Raw genomic sequence first — 12,398 nt, 5'->3', positions numbered from 1 at the left:
AAAACATTATAATGCATTACTAAACAAATGATTACCAAGAAAGAATGAATCTTATTTACCAGTTATGGGTTAATCTTTTGTTACCTATTTGATATGAATACATTTCTGAAGAGGGGTATCATTCCTAAAACATATTTGATATGCAGACTGAAAAGACATTTGTTGAAAGACCCCAAAGCAGGTACATAGTGTCTAACTTTATTGCCTTCATGCGATGTGCAACTACCACAGGAGGATCCAAGTAAGCAGCTAGGCAGTTGATCAAGTGGGAGTGATGACATCGAATGGGACAAATCAATTACCGAAAGCCAAGCAAATACAACCATCATTTAAGCCAGATGTTAAGGGGAATTGTTGCACCACTAATTTTGATGGTTGTTGGACCAACATATCTCCATGCCTCTTCATGATAATGAAGTACCTTCAATTCCAAAGGTTGACAATTTTTTTTTAAGGCCCAAACCGAAGTTAGGCTTGAACAATAAGTATTCATGTTATAGTTCTCCCTTCATCACTTCATTACAACCACATTTACAGTTCTCCCTGCATCATTTCATTACAACCACATTTACAGTTCTCCCTTCATCATTTCATTACAACCGCATTTACAGCTCTCCTGGTAATTAATGAATACTAATGCACATTTGATTTCATACCACTTCAAAGCTAAAAACCTGACCCATAGCTACATGGAAATTGCCATGATTGCCTCCAAAAAATTTGTGTTCTTAACCATGAGATATACACCATTTAATTCGAAGACTTGTATTCTTATTCCACGAACCCTCAAACCATAATGTTATAGAAGAAAAAGAAACAAAAAAAGCCAGATGAGTATGAAACCAACTATTATCAAAATTGAGTTTGCATAGGTTTGAACTCTTGCAACTGCTTGAATTTTACCCATGGCTTCACCCATACTTTGCCCCCACACATCTTGGTTTTAGAGCGGTGCTTTGTCTCTATTATGAGAAGGTATAACAGGCCTGAGACCACTTTCTCCTGGGCTTTTACCACCATGGAAAACAAAATACTAACATTATGTTGTATGTTTTATTCATCGATAGAAAGGCATCTCAGGTCTTGAATCTGTTTCTTGTGTTCAACATCCGGTATGTCTCAGATACCCCCAAGATGAGTGGAATCATCCATCATTATGCAAAGACATACAAACAACAATATCAACACCAACATTGTTCTGTTGTGCCTCAGCATTTTAATCAACATTTTCATGGTCATCGGCATCTTCCAAAAGCTAACAGTTATCAACATCATTTCTCGAATTACTCATCTATCCTAATCATCCTCGTCTTCTTCTTGCTCCCCCACTAGCTTGAGAAGTCTAGTATTCTTTATTGAGGCCATGGGACTCTTCTATTTCATAACCATTGCAACACAAGTACAATGGATGCGAAATGGGAACACTCTTTTCTTTGTTACTACTGTTGTGAAGAAGAAGAAGAACATGTTGCTTCAGAAAACCGGTCCTATCCAAGTGCAAGTATTATATAGTAGTGGGGAATTTGTACTCTAAAGGTTGGTACTAGAGGATATTTCTAGTAGTTGTTTCTAGCCTTTAGTGGCTTTGAGTAGGCCAAACTATAGCCTTGATGTAACATTGGGGCTTCCCGCATTGAACCACAAAAATAAAAACCCGGACATTTCTCAGATCGTCATGTTCACGGCCACCATTCCACAACTAACGAATTCTATGATCATCATCATCACGGGCCACAGTTCCATTCATAACTTAAATGTTTTTTGATGTAAAAAAAGAGACGTGTCAATTTAAGAGAAAATGGAGACCAAAAAAATGTAGTCTAATTCACTTAACAAATGTCCACAGTTGTATTGAGGACTCCCGGGTTTTAGCCAAAATTGATCACTTCCATCATAGGAAGCTTAGGGAAGCTTTATAAATTGAGAAACATGGTAACATCCTGAATAGGGATGAAGGTTGGAAAATTAGCAGCAACTGGTTCCCGACTCTCCATTCCTAGTTTTTTTTTAATAAATTAATTAATTATTTAATATAATAATAATTATTATTTTCTTTAATGTTCTGCAAGAAAAGTTAGGAAGCTTTGAGAAGAACTAGGAATTTCAAATGTTTGTTGAGAGGGAAGTTGAGAAAGTCAAAGAAACAACTCAAATTCGTTCCACTTTGACAACATTTCCTGGATTGAAACAAGAAGAGCATCTTGTGATTAGAACACAAAATATGATTAAAAAGTCAAGGCAGCAATGGCAAGTAAAACATCAATCAAAACGTCATCAATTTATGTTGATAATTATTCTAAATGTTCAATAGTCGACAATGTAACCTTACCAACAAATCAGTAAGAAGAACACAAGTTCTCATATAGCTGGAGACGAGAGCACAATTGATAGAAGTCATATTCTTCTGACAAGTGATACTGAGGCTCTAAATTCTTATATTTGCATGGAGCAATGGACAACTGCAGGGGATGACTGTATATGGTATGTGCAATAATGCCACTAAGTTTTTGTTGTGTCAAAACTACCTTTTTTTTTGCATCAAAACTATTAAAAAAGTTCAACAATGTTTTCTATAGCATTCCAAAGTATTTAACACTACTTTCTATCAGTAAATTAATGCATACAACATAAAATATTGATAATGGGTGAAATCTAGATTTGTGATGCTTTTCAGAAAGAAAATTACCGAAACTCTAATATAAGCTGGTTATGTGTAGAATCCAAAACTTGTCTCTAGAAACATATAGAGGGCCACAGAAGGTAGAAACTTTTAGCTTGTAAGGAATTTACATCTACGTACTTTACAATTTGATGCATATCTGTAAGGATCTAAGAACATAGAGAGGTTCACACGAGGTAGAAACTTTCAACTTGTAAGAAATTTACGTCTCCGCACCTCTTTTTCACATCTAATTTAATAATCATTACCATTCACAAACACCATAATCTCTAGTAGAGAAAGCTAAATAATCTTTCGCTTTTTTTTTTTTCAATTGAAAATAGCTTTCTGTAAAAAAAAAATACCATTATGTTACAACTCTTTTTTACATTAAAAAGAAGAGTCGTTGCAAAGACTAGGAGGAATTAATTCTATGCCAGTAAGGGGCAGGGTGTGTGAAGTAGTTTGCAGTAATCACAGGAGGTAATACTAATACATGATAGACATATCCCATGTTATTGTAACTGGTTTGAAGCGAGCTAACCTCTACCATATTGAAGAGTAAGTGTAGCAAAGGAGGCGTGTTTGTGGAATGTTGTTCTAGAATACAAAAGTCAATGAGAATGATGATGAGAATGTCAGTAGGTGCCTAATAAACGTGCGTTATGTTCTACCCTTGATCATCATCAGCTCAAAATAAAAAACAAACAGAGCCATACAGTGGAAGGTCAATATGGTTGCAGCACTATGAGCCCTTATGATAATGGGAGGTTCCTTTGCCAATTTGATATTATGTGTCCCTCAAAGGCATCCTACAATTGATCATAAGCCTTGGAAAAGTACTCTTGCGCAGACTTGTGCAAATTTCAAACATATATGAAAGTGTCATTGGAAATACTTATGGCATTTCGTTTGCAGCATCTGGTGCAAATGCTACTATATTTTCCCCCGTATATTAATTTATAGGAGTTGTCTTTAGTGCAAATTTTTGGACTTTTCGGTGCTGGAACTGCGGAAAATTTTGAGGTGAAATCTTAATGTGTGCTATTTAAACTAGGTTTTTGATTCAATAAATTCCCATCGGATTTTAAAGAAATTAGGCCCGAAAAACCTATGGAAAATTTGAACCTTGATTTTATGGTTTACATAATACATTATAGCATGGAAACCACCAATTAAACTACTCCTATGATCATTTTGATTTCATTATTGATCAAATTTATTTGAATATATCAATATAAATTATTTTATATATTAATTTTCTTTTCATAGTCTTCCTAAATAATACTTTTTTAAAATATTATTAATTTTGACATGACATCAACCGTTTTTGGGGGCTTATTTTTGATATTTTTAAAATTTCTTTGGGCCTTTCATCTCCTCGATGTTGTGCTACAACAATCATTGCTACCTTCTTCTCCTTTGGCTAGATGCTTCCTTTTCTGTTTTAATTCCTGAATTTCAAATTTCTTATTCTCAGACTCAACTAATAAGTTTATATAATCTTCTAAGGTGAGTATCGTTGAACTTCAACCCAAGTGAAGACTACCCGGTGGTCCTTGCTTTTTTTTCATTGACACTCTCTCTACTAGTGGCTTTCGGAACCGACCAAATAACTTCTCCACCCCTCCCACCTACATGTCATTTCGTGGCACTTTCATTTTAGTATCTGAGGCAACTGATTGAACTATATTGTTATCTTCGCCTGATGCCTCATTACGTTCTTCATCTTCTTCCATTGATATATTGTCCACAAAAAAATGAACAATTTGTTCAATTTTGTTGGTTGTGAAGGAATGTTCATTCTTTGTTCATTGGTTCTTGAGAAACTATGTTCATTCAAATTAATCGTGGCTTCTGTTAGCCATGATGGTGGGGCTACTTGGCTTGGAAATGTCAATTTGTCACTATTGCTTCCTAGTGCAATATCAACAATGTCATTTTGAAATATATCTTCATTGTCAACTGCATGTTCAATAATGTCATTAACAATATGAGCAACAAAAGTTCCATGTGCTTGAGTTGGTAGAACAACCTCCATGTTACTATCAATTTCATCATGATTATATTGTGTTTCACATACATGTTCATCATCATCACCATATAAGTGTCCTCGAGAGAGGGAAATCATATTATCAGTTGCAACCACATCACCCTTTTCATCTACTTAATATTGCACTTCAACACCTATTTCGACATGCCATTCTTCCTCACCATTCACATGAAACCCTTGGCTAAAACTGATATCATGCATAAGAGCATCATAATTCATTTTCCATATTCATGTCTTAAAGCCAAACTTGATATTTGACAATGTGAAAGCCATTTTAAACTCTTTAATTACAAGATCTACTAGCTCAAAACTTTTCACCTCAACCCCCAGTTTTTTTGCCTTCCATGCAACACGCTCTTAACGGAAATAGTTCTTGAAAGGGCCAAACACACTAACATCAAGGGGTTGTAACCTTTGATTAGCATAAACATGTGATGTTAATAGGTCGATGCCAAGATTTTTTGCTTCCTCAATTGTTTATATAACAATGTGACTTCCATGAGCATCTAATATTAATAGGTGTCTGTCATTAAATTATTTAGCCTCATGTTTGCCAATATTGTTATTGCTAATCATCACAGCCCCCTGGCATGGAATAATTTGTTAGCACCCTCCCTTCCATGATAGAAACCGACCTGGACTCCACTAATTCGACCGTACGCCACCTATCCTTCGTAGGCTGCCACTTGTCACTGTTAGTGGGAGTTATAATGTTTTGCATTCAATGAGGGTCTAGGTTTTCTTTTGACGCATTTTATTCGATGTATTTTCGACCCTGTATTACCTTATCAGGGTTGGGTGTGTGGGAATTTTGATATTTTGGGAATCGCTCTGAATTTGTCAAATTTATTGTAGGAATGGTTGTGACTTTGTCAATACTAGTATTCTGATAGATAAGATGTTGATCGGGTATAGTTACTATTGTTTTTCATTAAATTGTTTAGCCTCATGTTTGTCAACATTGTTATTGTCAATCATCACAACCTCCACACATGGAGGAAGTTGTAAGCTGGCGTTGCTACATCAACTAAATAAAAGCTCTATGCTTACTTAGTAATGGTTTATGATTCTCCTATTGCGGGAGTGGTTCTGAGTTTGTCAAATTTATTGTGGGAATGGTTCTAAGTTTGTCAATACTCTTATTCCTCTAGATAACACTCATCAGGCATGAAGGAAACTCCTAGAGGAATTTCAACTAAAAATGTGACCCCTATTTTATTTTCTATTTAAGATGTTGATCTAGGTTAATTACATGTTTTTGAGTTGAATTAAATCTTTAAATATTGAAAACCATAAATTCTTGATTTGAAGTCAACAAGGTTGGAGACACTCACATACATCCTAGGTTTGGATTGGGAAGACAACGCAATTTTGCAAGTTGTTTGGGTGTTGAGGGTAGCCTTAGTTGTGTTCTTGGACCTGGTTATAAAGTGCATTGCCTTAGTGTTCTTTGAATTAAACTAAATCCTTAAATGTTCAAAATTGTAAACTCTCCATTTTCTGCTATATCATTGTCTCTTCGCTAGAGTTATTTTTATAAAACACTTTTCTTACCTATAATTTTGAATTAAATTAATTATAAAACAAGATAAACATGCATACTAATTTTTATGAATATAAGAGGTTTATGATATCTTCCTAACATGAATCTAAAAAGTTTTATAATATCTTCTTAACATGGAGACACCAATAGAAAAAATGATCAATTCATTCAAAAGGAAAATCATATATCATTAAAATTTACAAATACAAATTAAAAAACCATCAAAATTTACGTAGAAACATGATGATGTATAAATAATAAACTAAGGCCGCCACACATTGGTAGTTTCCAAGGGTGATACAAATATATAAGATTGCTATTGTCGTTGATAGGTATGAGGATCTAGTAATCCCATTTTCCCCTTGGAGTTAAATATGGAGGTATTTATGGACATATTCATTCTCCAGTCTACTACGATTATCAACCCACTTATGTTCACCACAAAGGTAGGATGAACGGTATAATATAATGGAAAGTGGCCTTTTGGGGTTAGCTTACACCACGTTTCATTTTTTTCAGCTTCATTCAACGTCCACATGTGAACGTCAACATAATCACGTCTGTCAGTTGCACATAATTGAAGTAGCGCCACTTGCCCATGGTGTTCACATCAATTCCTCGAAGAAATATTTTTGTATCCATCTGGTGGTGCCATTTCTATCCAATGAGAGTGGCCCAATGAAATTTTCCTTTACAGTAAATACACTTTCCACAAGGCCGAATATGGTCGGGGACCATCGTGGAAAACTTGAGTCCAAGAGATGGATTGTGAATCATAAATACACATCACATTTGTTCTATTCCCATAGGAGAATGCAACGTCGTGTGAAGGCATGGAAAGTCATTCCTCTGAAAGTGAAGGAGGCAACAGATATTGTAGGAGGACGAGGCAACCATCTCCAATACTTGGTACCAGGAATGTACAGCAGAAGATGCCCTTGCAAGTATCCACAATGACGTGATTGAGCTATTTTAAATACTAATATATTAAAATAGGGTTTTAAATTTTTAAGTGTAAATTTTTAACAATTTACATTATATAAATATTTTGGATAATTATTTAAGTTTTCTATTTTTAAAATTTTTAAATTTTTTTATTTTATTTTTATTTTTAATAAAAAATACAAAATTATACATCATATTAAACTAGACACTAGAATTTCCACTCAATAATAACCTTTTCCAAAACCAAATTTGGTCAAACTGGGTCAAACAAATTTGGTGAGTGACACCAATTTTTGTAGTAGAGGGTCCTCTCATCATCATCAACTCAAAATAAAAAACAAACACAGCCATACAATGTGAAGGCCAATATGGGTGCAGCACTATGAGCCTTTATGATAATGGGAGGTTCCTTTGCCAATTTGATATTATGATTCCCTCAAAGGCATCCTACAATTGATCATAAGCCTTGGAAAATTTCTCTCGTGCAAACTTGTGCAAAATTCAAACACATATGATAGTGTCATTGGAAATACTTACAACTTTTCCTTTGCAGCATATGTTGCAAATGCTAGTATATTTTCCACCGTATATTAATTTATAGGAGTTTTATTTAGTGCGACTTTTTGGACTTTTCGGTGCTGAAACTACGAAAAATTTTGAGGCGAAACCTTAATATGTGTTATTTAAACTGGGTTCTTTATTCAATAAATTCATGTCAGATTTTAAAGAAATTAGGCCTGAAAAACCTATCGAAAATTTGAACCTTAATTTTATGGTTTACATAATACATTATAGCATGGAAATCACCAATTAAACTACTCCTATGATCATTCTTATTTCATTATTGACCAAATTTATTTGAATATATCAATATAAATTAATTTTGACATCACATCGTCCCTTTTTTTTGGCTTATTTTCGAAATTTTTAAAATTTCTTGGGCCTTTCATCTCCTCGACATTGTGCTGCAACAATCCTTGTTGCCTTCTTGTCCTTGGCTAGATGCTTCTTTTGTGTTTTAATTCTTGAATTTCAAATTTCTTATTTTCAGACTCAACTAATAGGTTTATATAGTCTTCTAAGGTGAGTATCATTGAATTTCGACCCAAGTGAAGACTACCTTGTGGTCATTGCTTTCTTTTTATTGACACTCTCTCTACTAGTAGCTTTAGGAACTGGCCAAATAACTTCTCCACCCCTCCCACCTACATGTCATTTCTTGGCACTTTCATTTCAGTATCCAAGGCAATTGATTTAACTATATTGTTATCTTTTTATGATGCCTCATTATGTTCTTCATCTTCTTCCATTGATCTAGTGTCCACAAAAGAATGAACAATTTGTTCAATTTTGTTGGTTGTGAAGGAATGTTCATTCTTTGTTCATTGATTCTTGAGACACTATGTTCGTTCAAACTAATCATGGCTTCTATCATCCATGATGGTGGGGTTACTTGGCTTGGAAATGTCAATTCGTCACTATTGCTTCCTAGTGCAATATCAACAATGTCATTTTCAAATGCATCTTCATTGTCAACTGCATGTTCAATAATGTCATTAACAATATGAGTAGTAGAAGTTCCATGTGCTTGAGTTGGTAGAACAACCTCCATGTTACTATCAATTTCATCATGATTATATTGTGTTTCACACACATTTTCATAATCATCACCATATAAGTGTTCTAGAGAGAGGGAAATCATATTATCAGTTGCAACCACATCACCCTGTTCATCTACTTAATATTGCACTTCAATACCTTTTCAATATTCCCTACTTCCTCACCATCCACATGAAACCCTTGGTGAAACCCAATATCATGCATACGAGCATCATAATTCATTTTCCAGATTCCTGTCCTAAAGCCAACCTTGATATTTGATGATGTGAGAGAGATTTTAAATTCTTTAATTGCAAGATCTACTAGCTCGAACCTTTTCACCTCAACCCCCAGTTTCTTTTCCTTCAATGCAACACGCTCTTACCTAAAATAGTTCTTGAAAGGGCCAAACACACTAACATCAAGGAGTTGTAATCTTTGAGTGGCATGAACAAACAATGTTAACAGGATGCCCAAATTTTTTGCTTCCTCAGTTGTTTATATACCAATGTGACTTCCATGGCCATCTAATATTAATAGGTTTTTGTCATTAAATTGTTTAGCCTCATGTTTTCCAATATATTTATTGCTAATTATCACAACCTCGTGGGACGGAAGAATTTGTTAGCACCCTCCTTTCCATGCTAGAAACCAATGTGGAGTCCACTAATTCAACTGTATGACACCTATCCTTCGTAGGATGCCACTTGTCACTGTTGGTGGGAGTTATAATGTTTTGCATTCAATGAGGGTCTAGGTTTTCTTCCGACCCATTTTATTCGATGTATTTCCAACCCTATATTATCTTACCTGGGCTGGCTGTGTGGGAATTTTGATATTTTGGGAATGGTTCTGAATTTGTCAAATTTATTGTAGGAGTGGTTGGGACTTTGTCAATACTAATATTCCTATAGATAAGATGTTGATTGGGTATAGTTACTATTGTTTGTCATTAAATTGTTTAGCCTCGTGTTTGTCAACATTGTTATTGCCAATCATCACAACCTCCACACATAGAGGAAGTTGTAGGCCTGCCTTTATACATCAGCTAAATAAACCTCTATGCTCGCCTTAGTAATGGTTTGTGATTCTCCTATTGTGGGAATAGTTAAGAGTTTGTCAAATTTATTGTGGGAATGGTTCTAAGTTTGTCAATACTCTTATTCCTCCAGATAACACTCTTCATGCATGAAGGAAGCTATTGAAGCAATTTCAACTGAAAAAAGTGATACCTAGTTTATTTTCTAATTAAGATGTTGATCTAGTTTAATTACACTTTTTTGAGTTGAATTAAATCTTTAAATATTGAAAACCATAAAAACTTGATTTGAAGTCAACAAGGTTGGAGACACTCACATATATCCTAGGTTTGGATTGGGAAGACAAGGTAATTTTGCAAGTTTTCTGGGCATTGAGGGTAGCCTTAGTTGTGTTCTTGGACCTAGTTATAAAGTGCATTTCCTTAGTGTTATTTGAAATAAATTAAATTCTTAAATCTTGAAAACACATTAAACTCTCCATTTTTTGCTATGTCGTTGTCTCTTCGCTAGAGTTCTTTTTGTAAAATACTTTACTTACTTATAATTTTGAATTAAATTAATTATAAAAGAAGATAAACATGTATACTAGTTTTTATGAATATAAGAGGTTTATGACATCTTCCTAACATGAATATAAAAAGTTTATATTATCTTCTTAACATGGAGACACAAATAGAAAATGTGATACATTCATTAAAAAGGAAAATCAAATATCATTAAAATTTAGAAATACAATTTAAAAAACCATCAAAATTTTAATAGAGACTTGATGATGTATAAATAATAACCTAAGGCCACCACACATTGGTAGTTTCCAAGGGTGATACAGATATATAAAATTGTTGTTGTCATTGATACGCATGAAGATCCGTAATCCAATTTTTTGGAAGATTAATTTCCCCTTAGAGTTATTTTTTCTTCTTATTATATTTATTATCATATCTCTCTAGTCTACTACAATTATCAGCCCACTTCTGTTCATCGCAAATGTAGGATGAATGACATAATATAATGGAAAATGGCCTTTTGGGGTTAGCTTACACCATGTTTCATTTTTTCAGCTCCATTCAACGTTCACATGTGAACGTCAACAGAATCACGTCTGTTAGTTGCACACAATTGAATTGGCACCACTTGCCCATGGTTTTCACATAAATTCCCTAGAGAAATATTTGTGCATCCCTCTGGTATTGCCATTCTGTCCAAAGCCCATCAACAATATTGAATGCTACAATGAGATTGTCATTGGAAGCGAGAGTAGCCCAGTGAAATTTTCCTTTACAGTAAATACCCTTTCCACAAGGCCAAATATGGTCGGGGACTATCGTGGAAACTTGAGTCTAGGCATTGGATTCTGAATCATAGATACACATCACTTTTAGAAATTCCCACCTATAGATCACCTGATAATGAGATACACTAAAGAAAAACACCTGAACTACTTATACAAACAATTTAGTGGAAACTTAATCGAACATGAGAAACATCAATAAGAACACATATAACTAATAAGAAGGAAGCAATCACACATAACATAGAAGATATAACCCAGGGAAAACCTGAGCCTAAAACCCCAACTCTGTATTATCATACAAGTGGAAATATAACCAGTATTACAAAAAGAATCAGCTCAAAAGATATCCTGCTCTCTCTGCAATACCTCTGCTTCTCATAGACAGTCAAAGGCCTCTATCTAACCTTTGGTCTGCCCTCCAAGCCTCCTATTTCTTTGCGCAATTCTGATTGGCATCCAGTGCAGCCACTTGTGTGAATTAGCCTCTTCATAAACTCACTAACATCTGATCGAACTACGCAGTCCTGAAGGAGATAAATCCTCATCATGGGTGAGCTTCCTTTATAGGAAAATATTCATCCAACTAATAGTACACTATCGCTTCTCTGATCTCAACCGGGTCTCTGTCTGAACTGACATGCATGAGTTATTAATGAGAGAATCTTCAGTTATCTAAAGTGTAGCAGTTATATGCAAGTATACGTTAACTAACTGCACTTACTTAATTTAAACAAATTGTTTAAATCAATTATAACTGGGCTTGACTCAATTAACTGAGCCAACTAATTACTAGTCAAATTATAACTCGTCCTTATCTCTGTAATTGATGGATAAATTCCTCAATTAATAGATAAACTGTTGCATGTCCTCACATAGACTTCATGTTTTATTTTTCACAACTAATTTTACTTCCTATTTTAGTCTAGGGACTCACTAAAAATAGGAATCCATTGTGAACCGCTAAAAGTAGAATGTTATTTTTAGCACCTCCATTTTTCATTCCCTGTTGCTCAATCCAAAACTGGTACCCAAACTGCTATTTATAGCAGTGCTATTTTTAGCACTTCTATTTTTAGCATTTCTTGTCGCCATTTTCAACATCACATTTGTTCTATCCCCATCGGAATATGAATATCCGAGTAGAAAAATGCAACGCCGTGTGGAGGCATTGAAATTCATTCCAGTGAAAGTGAAGGAGCTATTAGGTATCGCAGGAGGACGAGGCAGCCGTCTCCAATTCTTGGTACCAGGAATATCCATCAAAG

This window comes from Pinus tabuliformis, chromosome 1_2 (assembly GCF_031772625.1).
Source record: "Pinus tabuliformis cultivar Carrire ecotype Pingquan chromosome 1_2, CPIR1, whole genome shotgun sequence".
NCBI classification, from domain to species: domain Eukaryota; kingdom Viridiplantae; phylum Streptophyta; class Pinopsida; order Pinales; family Pinaceae; genus Pinus; species Pinus tabuliformis.
This window is presented reverse-complemented; position numbering follows the sequence as displayed.